Source organism: Trachypithecus francoisi, unplaced genomic scaffold (genome assembly GCF_009764315.1).
Source record: "Trachypithecus francoisi isolate TF-2019V2 unplaced genomic scaffold, Tfra_2.0 Lachesis_group17, whole genome shotgun sequence".
In the NCBI taxonomy this organism is placed as follows: Eukaryota; Metazoa; Chordata; class Mammalia; order Primates; family Cercopithecidae; genus Trachypithecus; species Trachypithecus francoisi.
The window spans coordinates 104,301,228-104,319,479 of NW_022681462.1; the positions used below are offsets into that span (position 1 = coordinate 104,301,228).

The window sequence follows — 18,252 nt, forward strand, 5'->3', positions numbered from 1 at the left end:
GGTGATTTCCTTTCTTCATCTACAAAGACAAAATTAATTTTTGATGTGTGCTGGGAGGTATGCTTTTGCTCCTCTTGCTGTAATTCCTCTAAAACATGGATTAAGTGTCATTGAGTTAAATTACCCAACTCAAATCTACTGACAAGAGATTTCCTATGTTAACTGTAAAATAAGTTAAAAACATGTAAAGATAAAGAACTACGGGGTCCAGAACAATTTCAGCAGGATAGGAAGGTGAAATCTTAGTGAGGTGGCAGCTTTCACTTATAAACTGAGCTCCGGTATTAAAGGGATTTATCTCCCCCAGGTGTATGTGTGTGAAATGCCATTTGGAGGCCACTAGGAAGTCAGGCTGTCATTGGCTGAGAAAGGCTTCTCTGCAGCTTTACACCAAAGGGAAAACCATGAAGGTCGAGCTCTCACCCCTTTCTCCTCGTGAAGGGATGGGAAGGGCATTGCTTTCCCTTCTTTTGGAGAGCAGGGTTACACCCTGAAAGGCCAGAAAAGGGCTTCTGAAGCTGCTTATTCATAAAATGCACTATTATCTGAAAACTAAATTATAATATTAAAGTAATTGTACCACAGCAGACAGACATACATTTAAAGAGTAACCCAAACATAAGCTCTATTGGTTTTTCAGAGTTTGTTCCACAGGCTAAGACATCATCAGACTTATTAGTTAGCAGTACTATCTGACAGGTGTGTTGTGCTTGAGAGAATGATCATCATTTTTGTTTTAACCTATCCTCAAACAAACCCTGAAGATCATTTTTAATGGAAAATTGTGTTGTTAGGTATATGAAAACATTATAGCATCAGACAGACCTGGATTCTAATTTTGTGTGCCCAGTATGAGCCACACAATCGCAGTGGAGTTGTGCTCACTGAGCACCTGTTTGTCAGAACTTGAGTACAGGGAGTTTAGTAATAAAGACCTGAAATGTCCTGCCCTCAAGAACTTACAGTAAACCAAGACAGGCAGTTAGATGTGGCGGCAACAGGCACGACTAAAAGAGAGAAATGATGCCCAGCTAGTTGGGTTTATGTGAAAGAAGTGCCTGGCTCTGTCAGTCAGGATTCAATCAAGAAAGGAGAACTATTCTAGGCATTTCAAGCAGAAAAAAAAAAAAAAAATTATGGGTGATTTGGGTGCTTACATAGAGATGGTGAAGTCTGAAGAAAGGAAAGCCAAACTGACCACTACCCTGACTTACAGGTTGATACACTGAGGTTTAGAAGAGTCTGAACTGCACCCACTACTCAGAGGTCCAGAAACAGCTGGAAGCTTCTGAGAAACCTGAACCCACAGTCTACCACTGCGGGGCATTTAGGTTGATTTTATGTCTTTCCTGTTGTGAATAGTGCTGTGAACAGTGCTGTGAACAGTGCTGCAATAAACATACATATGCATGTGTCTTTATGAAAGAATGACTTCTATTCCTTTGGGTTTACACCCGGTAATTTCTTTCTAAAGAAACATATAACATGAAGAGCAGCATTTAGCGCACAGGCAGGATCTCTCCCATGGAGGGTGAGCACGGGGATGTGTGTACCTTGGTAAGGGCTGTTAAGAGAGTAGATGAGCCTCTTCCGTGGAAGCTTTCTCTGTTCCTGGGTGTTCTCATAGTGGTGACCAAATATGGGCACTACTTTTAAAATCACTGAGAGGAGGGGGCAGGGAGGGGGTAAAATAAGGTAGTAGAAAAGGGGCGGTGTCAGGAAGAAGAGCACATTCATCTGCAGAGGAAATAAAATCCATGAGTGTGGGCGTGCATGTGTGTGTCTCTGTGTGTCTGTGTCTGTGTGTTTCTGTGTGTGTTGCAAGGCAAGAATAAGAGTAAGGAACTGGACTGAAAGTGTGGACTCTATTATGTTGTTGACTTTGAATTTCTGAGCGTTGTTACCTCGGATGCAGAGATTGCTTACACAGGGGCAGTCCTTGCTCTGAAGACATTGCTGGTGATTACACTTTGAGGAATCAATGGAGTTTTGTGTTCTGAGATTTTAGCCTAGAATAGAATGTCTCTTTAAATCTTGTATGAACAGAAGAAGTCGCCAGTGGGAAAAGCAGAGAGCTCCTTGTTAGCCAGGCCCATCCAGAATTTAGAAGCAGAGAAACAGTCTCTATACATTTCTTATGAATCATGCTTTTCTTGACTCTCAAATTTGGTGAAAACAAACTCGTTCTATGATGTCACTGCATAAAAACTATGCCTTTTTCTTAAAATACAACTTAGCTATTACAGGACATATATGAAAATGTTTACAAAGGATTGCTCCTCTGCAGAAATCCCCAGGTAATAATAAAATATATATATATTAATAGTTAATTTTAATTAATGTAGTTAATCCATAATTTTAATGCACATAAATAATTATGCTACATGTCATGTAAGGAAAAACAAATGAAGAATAAAATTTCTGCCACCAAAGAGACTCCAATATTTAGTGAGATTAAATGCAGATACCGAAAGTGTGCTGCAGTATATGATCAGTTTCAAAAGAGTCCTATTAAAGGAGAAAGGCAAGGCTCACATTTGGATCTCCATCTGGCAGATGCAGGAACAGGGGATCCAACTGGCATATCTGAATGATGTGCCCAAATGCACTCGGCCAAGGAGTGAAGGTCTGGGAATCAGACACTGCACATCCAGTTTGCTTTCAACCGTACCAGTGAGGAAGTTGTCAGCACTTAGATTAGAAATTCAGATTGCTGTCAGATCGCTGAAGGCTTGAATGAGGCCAAAAAAAAAGAAAAAAAAAAAAAAAGATGGATTCCATATTCCATAGGTTAAGGAAGGTTTATTTTCGGCAGTAGGATGACATACATCATTTAAATAGTATTTTTTAAAAGTTTGGGTGGATAACAAGATGCAGGACAGATTCAGAAATGTAAAGATTGAAAGCAGGGAGACCACTAAGAGATGATCCACTGAGACTGAGAAGTCCTTAACAACGGTGATGGTATTACAACGACAACGGTTGAAGGACCCACTGGGGACTTGTCCTCACCTCCATGATTGACCACGGTTACTGCAGCCCAAATGAAATCATGACCACCCTCTAGGCATCAGTGGCCTTTTGTGATTGCAGCTTGGTCAAGATGGCAGAAGAGTTCCCCTGGCTCTTCTGTGCCTAAAATTTATTTTCTGAATGTTTTATTCTTCATCCTTGATAGTTAGATTTAGGATACATATACAATAGGTCTTTTCATTTCTATTTTTAAATCTTCCAAAAGAGGATATGGCACACTTTTATTATGATGTATACTATTTAGAATTGTATTCCCCTTTTTGGCATATGAGGCAATTATAGACATAACCATACATGATGAATCAATGGCAACACAAAGACTTTATTATTTCTTTAAAGTGCTATCATGTGTATCATCTCACACCCAGAGAAAACCGTAATAATTATCCTTGAAATATTAGCTTCACTTTTCATTTTTACTGGGAAATTATACCCTAAAAGTATGGCTTGTAACATACAGCAAATTACAAATATTAATAAAAGCCAATTTCTACTCGAAGAATATTTTAATATGCTTTCAGGTACATACCTTATTATGTAATTTATTATTTTAAATTTAGTGATTGTCCCTATTTCTTTTGTGAGAAAAACAGCAATCTGTGTTTCCTCCTCAAAGCATCATATCCTGAGTTTGATTGCCATTACTGACCTTCAAACACCTTCTATCGCATTATATTCATAAGTTTGTTTTAACACCTTCACTCCCCCTAATTACCTGGATCATTCTATACCATTCCCTATAGGGAAATCTGCTGAAGTTTGGATTTTTAAATACTAATTAAAAAATTCATTAGTGTGTTAATTAATTTCCTCTCTTTGTGTTTTCCTCTCCCTCTTGATAGCCATAAGAGTTGGAGAAGCAATCTTGTCGTTCCCACACAGAGATCCAGAACTTGCTTTAATTACTCTGCTTGGGGTCCCACATCAGTCAGCAATGCCAGGGAGTAAACTTGAACACAAGACAATCTCACTCAGGCAGCTCTTGGGGCCAGGTGAACATTTTACGACTATCTCTTCAACAGTACAAACATTGTGGCACTGCGTCTTCTGCAGACACATCTGCTGATGTTTCTCCTGTTTGAAAATACTCTTCTCTGAGGTGTAATGGTGAAGAACCACACATTAATCAGGTCAACACAAGCAAGGGAAAGTGGACACCTGAAATAATTAGCAACAGAATTCAGGTTCTCCAAAATGATTTTCTGTACTAACACTACAGAAACAATCTCCACAGATGTGGCTGCTTTTAGATCAGGCTGCTTAAAGAATTCTTGCAGTAATAGTGGGCAGAAGATAAACTACAATTTAATCTCTGATGGACACCAGTTCATGAAATAATTAGCTTTATATACTTAGCAACCACTTAACATGACTGGAAAAATGTTTATTGTTAACAGTAATGTCAGGGTCTAATTTATTTGTCATTATTTCTCTTGGGCCATTAGACTACATCCATCAAAATGGTGAAAAAGAAGGATGGCTAGAGTTCTGCATTTTTTTAATTTAAAATAAGCTGCCTATCAAATATCAACCTAAACAGTAAAGAATAGTGTTTGGAAATTAGTGGAAATTCAGATTATTTTCAGTTTCTGTCATTTATTAAAAGCTATGTCATCAAATGCTGTTCCTAAAAGTTAGCTATTAAATATTCTTTGAACCAACAATTTGCATTCTCCTACCATAGTAACAAACATATTTGTCACCATTTGTCACTACTAGATTGGAGAAAATGTCTAATTCATATTTATATACTCAGATTTGCACAACTGCCCGTCATGTTTCAGATTATCTGTAAACATTTATAGAATGAATGCCGGTGTAAACATTTATCGGCCCACTAAGATCCTGTCAAATATTCTTCCAGAGAAGTCATTCTGTTTCTGAAAATCCAAGAAAAAGACTCAGGATCAGTTCTCCTCACTAAAATACACATGTGGGTGTGTGGCACTTGCTTAAAATAGCATTCAAGTTGAACAGCACTCAAAAATACGTACCTCTTTAATTTTTCTGCAAAAATTTACTAAGTTATTTATGCATTCAAAAGAATTTGCTAAGTGTGTACTGTAAGTTGGGTAGTGGAGATACAACATTGAACAAGATAGACAAACCCCCCATATCTTATGTCCCAAATGCCAGTGAGGAAAGTAGACAGTAAGCAAATGAGCATGTAGGTAATGCCATCAGCATACAGGAATATATCAGCTCAGATGCTCCTCGACTTATGGTGGGGTTATAAGTCTATTGTAAGCTGAAAACACATGTATACTTTGTTTTATTGCATTTGCATTTTCCTTTATTGTGCTTCATGGATACTGGTTTTTTTTTGTTTTTTTTTTTTACCAATTGAAGGTTTGTGAAAACCCTGCATTGAGCAAGTCAACTGGCACCATTTTTCCATCAGCGTGTACTCGCTTCATGTCTGTGTCAGCATTCTTGAGCAATAAAGCATTTTTAATTAAGGTACACACATAATTTTTTAGACATGATGCACACTTAAACTATAGTATAAACATAACTTTTATATGCAGTGCAAAACCAAGTAAGAAAATTGTGTATGACTCATTTTATTGTGATATTCACTTTATTGTGGTGATCTGGAACTAAACCCAAAATATCTCTAGGGTGGGCCTGTATCATAAGTTAAAAATGGATTTAATACAGCCAACCTACCAAATATCATAGCTTCACCTAGCCTACCTTAAGCACGCTCATACCACTAAAATTAACCCACATTTGGGCACAATCATTGAACATATAGCCTATTTTATAGTCAGGTGTTGAATATCTCAGGTAATTTATTGAATTCTGCATATTGAGTGGAAATTGAGATGGTTTTGTACCATTGCAAAGTCAAAAATCCTAAGTCAAACAATGGTCAGTTGGAAACTGTCTGTACATGTCAGTCAGTGATAAGGGTTTGGGAAAACAGTGAAGCCAAGGGAGGGTCCAAGAGGCAGGGGATGTGATGGGTGAGAGGATGGCGGGTCACAGTGTGTGGTGTTCTAATGAGCCTGTCGGACAGGACCACATGAGATGAGGACAGCCCAGTGGACCCAAATGAAGAGGGTGAGACAGTCCTGCAAAGGTCTGGGGCAAGCCTTAGAGGAAGAGCAAGCTTTGTGTGTTCAAATAACTCAAGGCCAGAGGGGCTGCCACAGATGGAGAGGAGGAAAGTCTGAAATATCACTCTGGAGAGAGTGGTGACAGGCGGGTCCTGCAAGGCAGAGGGCTTGGACTGAATTCCAAATCTGACGGGAAACACTGAGGGAGTGTTGAGCGCAGGAGGGGCATTACCTGAGTTCTGCTACAACTACGGGTATCTGCACGCTGTGGAAAAAAGGAGACCAGAAGGGAGACAGACAGAGTGGAGGTGATAGCAGAAATGCTGGTGAGAGAAGGTCACAGCTTGGGCAAGAGGAGGAGGAGGGAGGAGAGGTCGACGCCTCTGTGGGCCAGGCATTGCAAAGGATACTACGGAAATATAAATAAGGGCTTAGATTTAAGGACCTTGAAATATTATCAAAATGTAAAATATGGAGGAGGGACATAACCATACAAAAGGAAACAAAATAATATTAAGATCTAAATAGTTCAATTCAGGCAACACTATAAATTACATTTCAGAGAACTAGTTGCGTTTTCTTTTTGGGTTATTTGATGTGCATTTCAACAAGATGTGCAGCTGTTAAATTTTGCATGATTCCTGTTTGGAAACATACTTGTAATTGTTCCTGGAGTCAAGTCCAGGAAACCACTATGCTGCATCTGATCATGTGTTTCTCTTGTTTCTCTGTGTCTACAGATAGAAAGTAGGCTGATGGTTGTAGAGAATGGATAAAACTGTGCCATGTTAAAGGAGCACAAGAGAAACTGAGAACCCCAAGCAAAAGGAAAAGTAGGTGCAAAGATGGAGACACAGAAGAGCCGTGTGTAATTCAGAAATAGCAAAGCACTGTCAATGGGAAGGATTCAGGTAGACCCAAGAAAGCAAAGGAGAGACTGAAGCTAAAACAATTGTCGACAAAATAAGAGACCTGAACTTTGTCTTATAACTGATAGGATAAGGATGAGCTCAGGATGTGTTCAGCTGCAAATCTCTCACACACGTATGCACATACACACACACACATACTCAAAACTAGCAGCTTCAGAAACACAGCAGTTTCTTCCCATCACATATAAAGAAACCTGAGATAGCCAATTCCAGGTTTGTGACAGCAACATACCAACATTATCAAGGACCCAGAACTTCTCTCTACCCTGACAGCTGCAATGCACTGGCTTTTCAAATCCTCGATAACTCACATGGACAAAATGGTAGCTACGGTCCAAGTATTGAATTCCAACACCAGTGTACTTCAAGCAAGAGGAAGGAGAACACTGTCTTTTATGTTTTGATTTGAGTTTCCTCCCTAGTGCCTTTGGCTTTGTGGTTGTGGTTTTGTGGTTGTGGTTTTTGGTGGAGTGATTTTGAATTTGTTTATGGAAAAAACTATTTCTTGCTTGTATACACACACCATGCATGTATTATTATGTTATTATAATAAATGATTTTCTTGTAAATGAATTGTAATTCCAAATAACATTTTTTTCTTGCTTGACAGTGGATGCATGCAGACTCATTGAAATGTTGGTTCTTACAGAGATCCATAAAATGAAAACCTCCAGAATTGTTTATAAACTTTCACTGCATGGGATGCTTAACTTTGTGGACTGTTCATTCATCTTTACACAAGATCATGTCTTCCTTTGGAATTCACCCCTCTGTCTTCCCTTCTCATCTCTAAAACTGGAATTAATAATATTCGCTCACCAGGTAATTGTGAGAAATAACTGAAATGGCATATAAAAATGCCAGGACACAATAGGTACTCACTAAATGGCAGCTCCTTTCTGTTGCATTTTTCAAGATTTGTTTTATGATAGTAGTTATCCTCCGATTTACATGCTCAAAAATAAAGTTAGCACTTTTCTCCTTTTGCTTAGAAACTCTCAATAACTTCTGTAGCAGATGTAGTCAGGGTTGCTGTAAAAAAAAGCATAAATTTTGTAGCATTTTTCAACACCCGAAATTTATTCCTTACAGTTCTGAAGGCTGTAAGTCCAAGACACTGTTGCTATCAGATTCAGTTCAAGGTGAGGGCCCTCTTCCTGGTGTACAAAGAACCTTCTCCCTGTGTTCTGACGTGGCGGAGAGAGAGACCCTGTGCCTCTTCTTTGTTTAAAGAATACTGATCCCATCACGAGAACTCTGCCTGCATGATGTCAGCTTGCCCTAATTGCTTTCCAAAGGCTCCATCTCCAACTACTATGGGCTTCAACATAAGAATTTTGAGGGAAAGCAAACATTTGGTCCAATAGCACTTTTTTCCTTTTGTTTTAAAAGAACCTTGATGTTGTGCAGAGCACAGCCTCCTCAGAGCTCTGAGTTGAGCCTCCCATCTCAAAGAGGAGAAAAACAAAACCACTGTAAGCCAAGCATATTCACACGGTTCTTCTCTTTAGTGACTGGTGAGTGGGTGGGGGATTTAATTCCGTTCCTGTCATTGAACCCAGGGGAAAGTGTGTCGGGTGGATCTCAGCACTTTGGGAGGCCGAAGCAGGTGGATCACGAGGTCAAGAGATTGAGACCATCCTGGCCAACATGGTGAAACCCAATGTCTACTAAAAATACAAAAATTAGCTGGGCATGGTGATGCATGCCCGTAGTCCCAGATACTCGGGAGGCTGAGGCCAGGAGATGGAGGTTGCAGTGAACTGAGAATGCACCACTGCACTCCAGCCTGGGCGACAGAGTGACACCCCATCTCAAAAAAAAAAAAAAAAAGAGTAATATTTTGTTTTACACACAGTGGTCCAAAGGAAGTTAATGTGGTAGATAATCTTTCCAGAACAACATTTGTAGGTAAATCAAGTTATACAATCAAACCATCCCCAATGTCCAGGTAAATTGGGCAGTAATTCCAGAAAACAACCCACAGAAAATAAGATACAACTGAAGTACAGAATATCCCCCTAGTTTTTATTAGAATACCTCCTAGATTTTTATCTATGTTTAGAATCCAAAGGTCATATGCAGGTTTGGTCACTTTCAATTCATTAATTTCTCATATTTCTAACTGTTTTTGTTCCATGCAAAAGCCTGAACTGTATTTATTTTACTTAAATACCATAATTTTGCTATGCTAAAGAAGAGCAAAGTAATGTGCACAAAGTACAGACATTGAAACATTCTTTGTCATAGTGAAAATGGAGGAAGAACATCAATGGTGATTAATAGAAAATTGTTTAACTAAAATATAGACTAGCCACACAATGCTATTATTAAGATCACTCATAGACCTCTATTTCTGTTGAAATAAAAAACTTCCTTTACATTGTTAGGTGAAAAAAGCAGATTATGAAACAGCATGTGAATTATAATCTATTTATACAAAATAATATACATATAATCTAAGTGTGTATAAAAATGTAGAATGATGTCTAGATAGAGGTTTTCTAAAATGGACACTGGTTTCCTTTGACTATTAGATGATGCTTACTTCTTTTCATGTTTCTGAATTGTTGAGTTTTTTACTATGTGAATGTCTCTCCTTTAGAAAGTAACAAAGCTATTTATAACCAAAAAAACCTAATTGAAATACATAAAAATTTTAACTGTGGTTAGTAAAATAAAGTAAGCAGCTTTTATTTTCAGAATCCCAGCATGATAAAGCTTATTTCTCTATGGACATGATTTATGATATATTATCAGGGAAAAGAACTAGGGTCATTTATACCACAGTGACCTCCAATTTGGTACTCTGCCCTCTAACTCTAACAGAAAGCACATATGTGTCCAAGCAAAGCAACAAGTACTTGGTAGCATTTGTTCTGAGAATCATGTGTTACAGTCATTGGGCATGGCCTTGGAGGTTGTTATTTGAAGCCATTTGAACAACGGAATCCACTATGTTTGTTTGTCAGATATCAGTGGGGCTCTGAATGTGTCTTCCAACTCCTGTTGCGAGGTAAAGAGATGCTTTCCTCCCAGCCTCGCAGGCTGAAGTTTCTACTTGAGTGCTTAAATACAAACAGGAGACACAGGGAAGCGGTGCAGCGGGAAGCGTCATTCACACCCACAGGTTCGCAAATTATCAAGAAAACAAGCCAAAATATTGATGCAGATGGTGTTTTGACCATTATTTCTGGTCAAGAATGACAACTTAACTGAAAGATTTTAGAAAAAGCTATGTGAAAGCTCAGAAACCAGAGGAATGAGCAACTGAGTAAAATAAAACCCATTAACAAGGAATGAAACGAATTTGCCCACATTTTAGGTCATCCTGCTTCTTTTTATATTAAAAATAGTATAGATAAGAAGATTAATGCTACTCAAAAAACAGAAATGAACCCTAAACAATCTGAAGTCGTTTTTCTTTTTATTTGCTAAAGAATCACTTTATAAATCAGAATGAGGGAGTCATAAAAGCCCCAAGAGCTTCATTCATTCCAAGGTGCACCGCCTATACTTTCATAGCCAGCATATTCCGAGGCAATATATTACACAACCTCTTTGTGATTTTGAAATGTGAAGGACACATGCTCAAGTGGCCTTGCTTCTCTGGAGTGGGGCAAAAAATCACCTGCCACAGAGACTCTGGAGCAGAAGCAGCTTTGCTGGAAAGTCATCATGTGCGCAAGAGGAATAACTAGATCTTACAAATATCTGGAAAATGAATCTTACTGTATTATGTTCTATTGGTGGCGAGGGATGAATTATTATAAATACGGAGCTTAAACAACATCCATTTATTAGCCCTCAGTTTTGTTGATCTCACACAACTGGTTTCTCTGCCCAGGGCTGAAACCAAGTATCTCTCAGCTTCTGTTCTCCTCTGGAGCCTTGAGAGGAAGAACCACTCCAAGCTCACTCAGGTTATCAGCTAATTCAGTTCCTCATGGTTGGAGGGGTGAGGTCCCTCCCTGTTTCCTGGCCAACTGTCAGCCAGGGGCCGCTCTCAACAACGAGGTCTCCTGCATTTCTTGCCACGTGACCTCCTCCATCTTTAAACCCAGCAACGGGGGCCTTCTCAAGGACTGAATTCCCTCCATGCTTCCCGTCCATCCGACAGGGTTACCTGATGAAGTCAGGCCCACCAAGGATACCCTCCCATGTTAAGGCCAATTGATTAAGAGCCTTAATGGCATCTGCACAGTCCTTTCCCTGCAACACATAGGTCAGGGTTTGATTGAATAACTGGAAGGAGGTGTTTGCACACGAGAAAAAAAAATCTCAGGAGTCATCTTAGAATTCTGCCTACCGTCCTCACCATCTATCTAATTAAATACAATAATATACCAAAAATATTGAATGCCTTTAACACTGAATCAATACGCCTACTGAAAACACCCATCCACTGTAAGTATATCAAGCTAAACTGTGAACTTTAAAAGATTAACCATGTTTTGGCCAGCACAGTGGCTCATGCCTGTTATCTCAGCACTTTGGGAGGTCATGGTGTGAGGATCAGCTCAGCCCAGCCTGGGCAACATAGGGAGACCTCATCTCTACAAAAATTGGAAAAATACAAATCTAGCCGGGTATGGTGGTATGTGTCTGTGGTCCCAGCCACTCTGGAGGCTAAGATGGGAAGATCTCTTGAGAGCAGGAGGTTGAAGCTACAGTGAGCAGTGATCATCCCACTTCACTCCAGCCTGGGCAACAGAGCCAGACCTAGTCTCTTAATTTAAAAAAAAAAAAAAAACAATAAATAAAAGATTAACCGTTTTGTATTGAAAAGATATTCAGAAGCGATAGGACATTTCTAACTTAAACACCGGTTAAACAGCTTGCTCATAGATAGTGCTCCACTATATCCAAGCATTTTCACATTCACCAGACTCCACTGTTCACACACACACACCCACAGACACACACAATAACTGCAGAGGCGGGTGTAAGATGCATCTTCTCAGCTTTGCAGTTAAGAAATGTTGGAACAGAGTGGTAAAGACACTTCTTGATATGACCCAGATGTCCGTGGTCCTGAGGGTCTAGAAATCAATTCTTTTCTCTCTTCCACCCAGGTCGTTCAGAAAGAACGTCATTTTAGAAAGTGGAAGTGGAGGTTCTGAGAAGTTAAGTAATTTACCAAAAAATGATCAAGTTTCTAATATGAGCCACAGCCAAAAACAGAACTCCTAGAAAAACACCTATGATCCCCCTTTCACTGGAATAAGATTTGAAAAGCAGAACATTTGCTGTGCACATAGTAAGCTCCCCAAATTAAACCATAAAGAAAATGATTCAATCTCAAAACTAAAACATAAACATATTTTATATAAATATCAAAAAAAATCCATTTAGAATATGAATCATTTCAAAATCCTCAAAATTAAGGGGAACTGACATATTTCTCCTCTTACACCACAGCACAGCCTAAAGCGAACCCTGCTTCGAAAGGATTTAGTAATAGACATTCATACCCCAGGCCCATGGCATAGTGATTCCACAGCCTGCTTTCTCACTAAAGGGCTGATCCTGTTCATGGCAGATGACTCAGAAGGCCCAAAAAGGTCAAGGCTGAAATGCCACATTTGGAGATTTAAAGAAAGGTTATTAAGGAGGCCTAACGGATGACCACACACCCAGAGAGACACAAAACCAGCTTCATCCTGTGCGGCCATTAATCACAATCATGGGGCAGCTTCACCAGAGGAGCAGAGCAAACAAAGACCTAAAAGCCTGAGCAGCCAGAAGGAAGCACCCTGTCCAGACAGGCCAGTGACTCCTCGGTGTGTCCCCAGACAGCATGACAAAAGCCCACAGACCAGGATCATGTGGGATGGCCACACGGTAATATCCCACCTGGCTTTCACAGGCAACCATCTACAAGGTCACACAGAAACATGATTATAATATTGAGGACTGTGATATTGCAAAACAGATGTCGAAGATGTCGCTTCTTAAAAGCCATGACACTGGAACTTAGAAGGTCTCTAATTTACCAGAGGAGTGAGGCTGAGAGGGTTTCAATCACTTGCTTCAATCACCTGCACAGGGCCCCACAGCTGGCAAAAAGAAACTTCAAACTTCAAGCAAAATCCAGGAGTTCAGGGGCCTACCAGTGTTATGCCATTAAGGATAATCTCACATACTTTTATTTATTCTTCTCTCACATATTTGGTTCCCACAGAACATACCCTTTAATCTGAGCATCTGTACAAAGCTCTGCTTGTAACATACGATGTTTGAAACGTGAGAGGTGGAGGACTAGAACAGATGAGGGAATTGTCTTGAGGAGAAATTGACTAAGGAAAGTCAAATTCATCATGCAACATTTTAGGATGGCTTTTGGTTTTCACAGTCAACTTGTTTTGGACATGTTGACAGTTTTTGACAGCTATATGTTTCTCTTTATAACACATTGGGGAGGGGTTTGGCATGGAATGTGTAGCCCTACCCCCATCACTGGACTGCGATACCTCACCTCTTGTACTAAAGAGTGACACGCTGGATCTATGCTCTTATTTTGTGGGTGCATAGCTACATTGGGAAGTAAAGTGGTTTTCGCAAGGTCAGTGCTGTCGCTGGGACGTGACAAGGGCAAGAGTCCTTGACCTGCAGCCTCGGCTCTCAGGGAACAAGCTGCTGTGTGGTCCAAAGGCAAGCACGGTCCTCACAGCTTCAGTCTGCATCAAGAAAACAGACAATCTCAACCCAGTAACACTTAAGGTCCCCTTCAACAATAGCGTTCTGTGATTTTGTACCAGAAGTAAACATGTATAATGTAAAAGAGACTAAAAGCCTGCTATCCGCTAGTTAAAGGAGCACTGTATATTCCAGCTCTAGGTGTGTGATAATTGAATGAAGTGTTCCCGGTGAGGAGATACATTATCGAACAATGTTTCCTGCTCAGACCTACATGCATTTTTCATTTAAGAAGCAGGCCACTTACAATGTGAAAGATGACCTCAAAGGGAATAAATAATTCAGACTGGAAGAAGTTGATGCTTGTACATTCATAGGATAATTGCTAAAATCTATGTATCTCACAAATGTAATTATATCATAAAAATTCTCCATTCCTTTCTCCTTTCTGCCTATATTACACTGAAATATTCACCATTCATAGTTCTAAGTTGTGCATTATATGAGACATAGAAGTTTATACATTTAAACCAAAGGAATGTGTCTCTGAAATACAAATGGAAAAGAAAATCTTATTTACTAGAAAAATATCTGTAATTTTTGCACTCAAAGTCAAGAATATTTAGTAAATGTGAATAATATTAAACCACTGAAAACCACTGTACATTTCAAAACTGGAAACCTCTTGGCAGCCAGAGAAGCACTGGGTATGCTATTAAAGGGCCTGTGTTGATGTTGAGACTGTCCCATTTAGTCAACGCAGTTAACTCTAGAGATTTAATTACCTCAGCTATACACCTGGATGATGCAAGAGGACAGGCCTCCAGATGGCCTAGGCTGACCCCGCTCTTCCCCCTCCAGTGTGCAGTCCCCTGGCAGAAGGTACCAAGAATGCATGGTCCTGAGATAAAGAAGAAATATGCAGAACAACCTACCTGCATCCTCATCATTCACAGAGCAGGATGTTCTGCAATGCTTGTGTTCAGTGACCCAAGTGTCACTCAGTGTGTGACACCCAGGACGGAATCTCTCAGCTGCCATGTGAGGCACGTGCAGCCATGACTCTGCCTGCCTGGGGAACTTCCCTGAGACTCAGAGGACCGACCTTCCATGGATCCTAGGCTTCTGTCTGTCTCTGCTTTGTATGAGTCACAAATTTGCTTTGCCTGACTTACTGTGCAAGCGTTCTCTCTCACCTTATTAGACCCAGGAAACTGCAGATAATCCTTAAGTCATATATATATATGAATTATATATCATGATTATATATCAGGCATGTTATATAGCATATATATTATATATGCTGATATATATATATATCATATCATATATGCTATGATAATTCAGTGAGCTTATTTAAAAACTGCTTTCTTTATAAACTTGTTTGTTATACACGGTAATTGCCTCTTTAAAACTCTGAATAAAGTTCTCAAGCCATTAATAAAAGCAAATATTTTTAAGTTGAAAAAGCCCAGCAACAGGAGGAGAATCAGCATTGTTATTTTTGCTTCAGAAAAATAAGACAATAAGCAGGTAAGTAAATAAATAAATAAAACAGAGGAAAAGAAACCATGAAATAGGTGTATGTCACAGTATTTAGAACACTGTAGTTTCCATAGACTCCAGAGGGACAGCTTAATGAGCTCGAGGACCCAAGTAACATCCCAGATAGAACAATCATGTGTAATTAAAGAGCACAGGGTCTGAAGTGGGAGTTCCTAGGTTTGCAAGCTGGTCCACAGTTTGCTAAGTGTGGGCAATTAAACTAACCCTTCAGTTCATCAATTTTCTTCTTAATAAAATTGGGAGATTAACAGTGCTACCTCTTAGTACTTCTGTAAAGGTTAAATTAGTTAAGATGTCTAAAACATTTAAAATAGTCCCTGTTACGTAGTAAGTGATGTTAGCATTGCTAGTATGAGGATTTCATAACCTTTTCTTAGATATATCTGCCAAAGAAACATAAAATATATCTCAGCAAGCACACGACGTTCAAGTTTGTTTTCGTTACGCATTGTTGATCTATAATCTATACCTAGGCATTGCTTTGTCCACATTTTCCTTGCTCTAGTGAAATACTCTACTATATCACTTCTTCAATCCAAGAAGAATATATGCTTCATATAGTCCTGGTGATCTACTGCTCCGTAACGAACGACCCCCAAATTTAGCAGCTTAAAAGTAGATTTTGCTCAAAATTGTGTGGATCATGAATGCTGCAGTGACTCAGGCTGGCCTGCCTAAGGGTGGAGGATCAACTTCCAAGTAGTTGACTCACTCACACGTGGTACATTTTTGCCCCCATGGCTTCTCTCCACAAGCCGTCTCATTCTCTAGGAGGGGTGAACACACTTTTTTCTAGCGGGCTAGATAAGAACTATCTTGAGCAGTGCAGGCCTAAGAGTCTCTATTGCAACTACTCAACTCTGCTGTTACAGAAAAGGCAGCCATAGACAATACTAAATAAATGGAGATGTCCAGATTCAGCCCGCAGTGGGGCAGAGTTGACCCCAGGTGAGGATTTGCCTGCCCTGGCTCTTGGGTCTCTCCAAGTGTCTTGGTCTTCCCACAGCAGAGCGGCCTCAGGGTAGTCAGACTCCTTCTGTGAAAGCTGAAGGTTCATGTTAAGAGATGCAGGCTGAAGTTACAGGGATGTTTATGACCCAGTTTCTGAAGGCCCAAGTACGTTACTTCCTCTGTCTGTGGATCAGTAAAGTCACTAATACCAGTCCAGATTCAAAGGAATGGAAGCGAATTAGATCTCATCTCTTAACGGGGAGAGTAGCAAAGAACTTACTGCCATCCTTGGACTTTTACACTTATTTAAATTATAAAACAATTACATCTTTTATTTTATTTAAAACAAACTCTTTGTATTTCAGATGCTGCCTCCTGTGTTTAAGTTTTGGGGAGTGATAGTGAGCAAGTCCATATTTACACTCTCATGATCTTTGGAATTATATTGATTTCTGGAATTTTAATGTATTAATTCTAAGAATATTTACTGTCTATGTGCTCAGAAATGCGCCAGCCTTTACATCTGGCTCAAATACACAATAAAATTCAAGCCACCTGTTTTTGATCAAAAAATTTCTAGTTGTTGAGGGTTCATGTTATTTTTTTCCAAGTGTAGTTAGGCAATAGGATGGGAGAGAAAGGGAGAAGTACTATTTATAGCAAGTCACCTTCAGAGAAGAGCCGATTACATTAAATGAAAGATCATTTTGCTCTCTCTAGCCCTTGAATAGATGCAGCTATTTAAGGTCAGGCATAAACCAGGACTTGGCCTAGGACCTGGAAAGAAAAAAATTTTTAAAGTGATCCCTATAATAGAGTAGGAAGCATGTGGGAAACGCCAAGCAATCAAAGGGAGGAGTCATGAGGAGGAGAGAGGGGAGGTGTGGGAGGTGGGGGAGGTGGGGGAGGTGGGGGAGGTGGGGGGGGTGGGGGAGGTGGGGGAGGTGGGGGGGTGGGGGAGGTGTGTTCATTTCCTAAGGTTGCCATAACAAATTACCACATACTGGGTGACTTAAAACAGCAATTTACGATCTTATACAAGAAAATCTACAAGTCTAAAATCATGGTGTGAGTACAGCATGCTCCCTCTAAAGGCTCTAGGGAAGAATGCATCCTCCCCTCTTCCAGCTTTCTCGTAGTTACCAGCAATCCTCAGTGTTCCTTGGCTGGTAGCTACATCACTTCAATTTCTGCCTCTGTTGTTACATGGACTTCTTCCCAGTGTGTTTGGCTGTCTCCAATCTCTCTCTCCTCATAAGGACAACAGTCATTGGATTAGGGCCCACTCTAATCCATTATGGTCTCATCTTAAATTGACCTCGTAACTGCAAAGACAATGTTTCTAATTTTTTTTTTTTCTGAGACAGAGTCTTGCTCTGCCACCCAGGCTGGAGTGCAGTGGCGCGATCCTGGCTCACAGCAAGCTCCACCTCCCGGGTTCACGCCATTCTCCCGCCTCAGCCTCCCGAGTAGCTGGGACTGCAGGCGCCCGCCACCACTCCCGGCGAATTTTTTGTATTTTTAGTAGAGACGGGGTTTCACCATGTTAGCCAGGGTGCTCTCGATCTCCTGATCTCGTGATCCACCCGCCTCGGCCTCCCAAAGTGCTGGAATTACAGGCGTGAGCCACCGCACCTGGCCAAGACTCTGTTTCTAAATAACGTTGCATTCACAAATGCTGCAGATCAGAGATTCAACATAATTTGGGGGGAACACAATTCAACCCACAGAAAAGGAGATAGAATAAAGGAAGATGGACAGGATATGGAGGGAGACTTAGAAGGTGGAAAATACTACTAAGGAATGGCCACAGAACCATTACAATATGGATTTTTGTTGCATTTAGAGGTTTTCTTTGTTTTTTTGTTTTTGTTTTTGCTTGCATTTAGAGATGTTTTGCATTGCTTTTACGCAAACCTCTCTCCTATATTATCCTTCTAACATTCAGGTATGTCTACAACTCCTGTGGAGGTTTTGTGTGAAGAGGATTTTTAAGATTTTCTTTTTTTTTTTTTTTTTTTTTTTTTTGAGACGGAGTCTCGCTCTGTCGCCCAGGCTGGAGTGCAGTG

General features: G+C 40.1%; 1 long non-coding RNA gene across 1 annotated transcript in view; it reads right to left on the bottom strand.

Annotated features, from left to right (window-relative positions):
* Positions 1-2,329: 2,329 nt before the first annotated feature.
* Positions 2,330-18,252, bottom strand: part of LOC117062780 — a 95,726-nt gene continuing 79,803 nt past the window's right edge. The window contains exons 2-4 of the long non-coding RNA XR_004428585.1: positions 13,506-13,707; positions 7,910-8,059; positions 2,330-2,731 (exon numbers count right to left, since the gene is read on the bottom strand). This is a non-coding gene — a long non-coding RNA (uncharacterized LOC117062780). The remainder of the gene's footprint in view (positions 2,732-7,909; positions 8,060-13,505; positions 13,708-18,252) is intronic.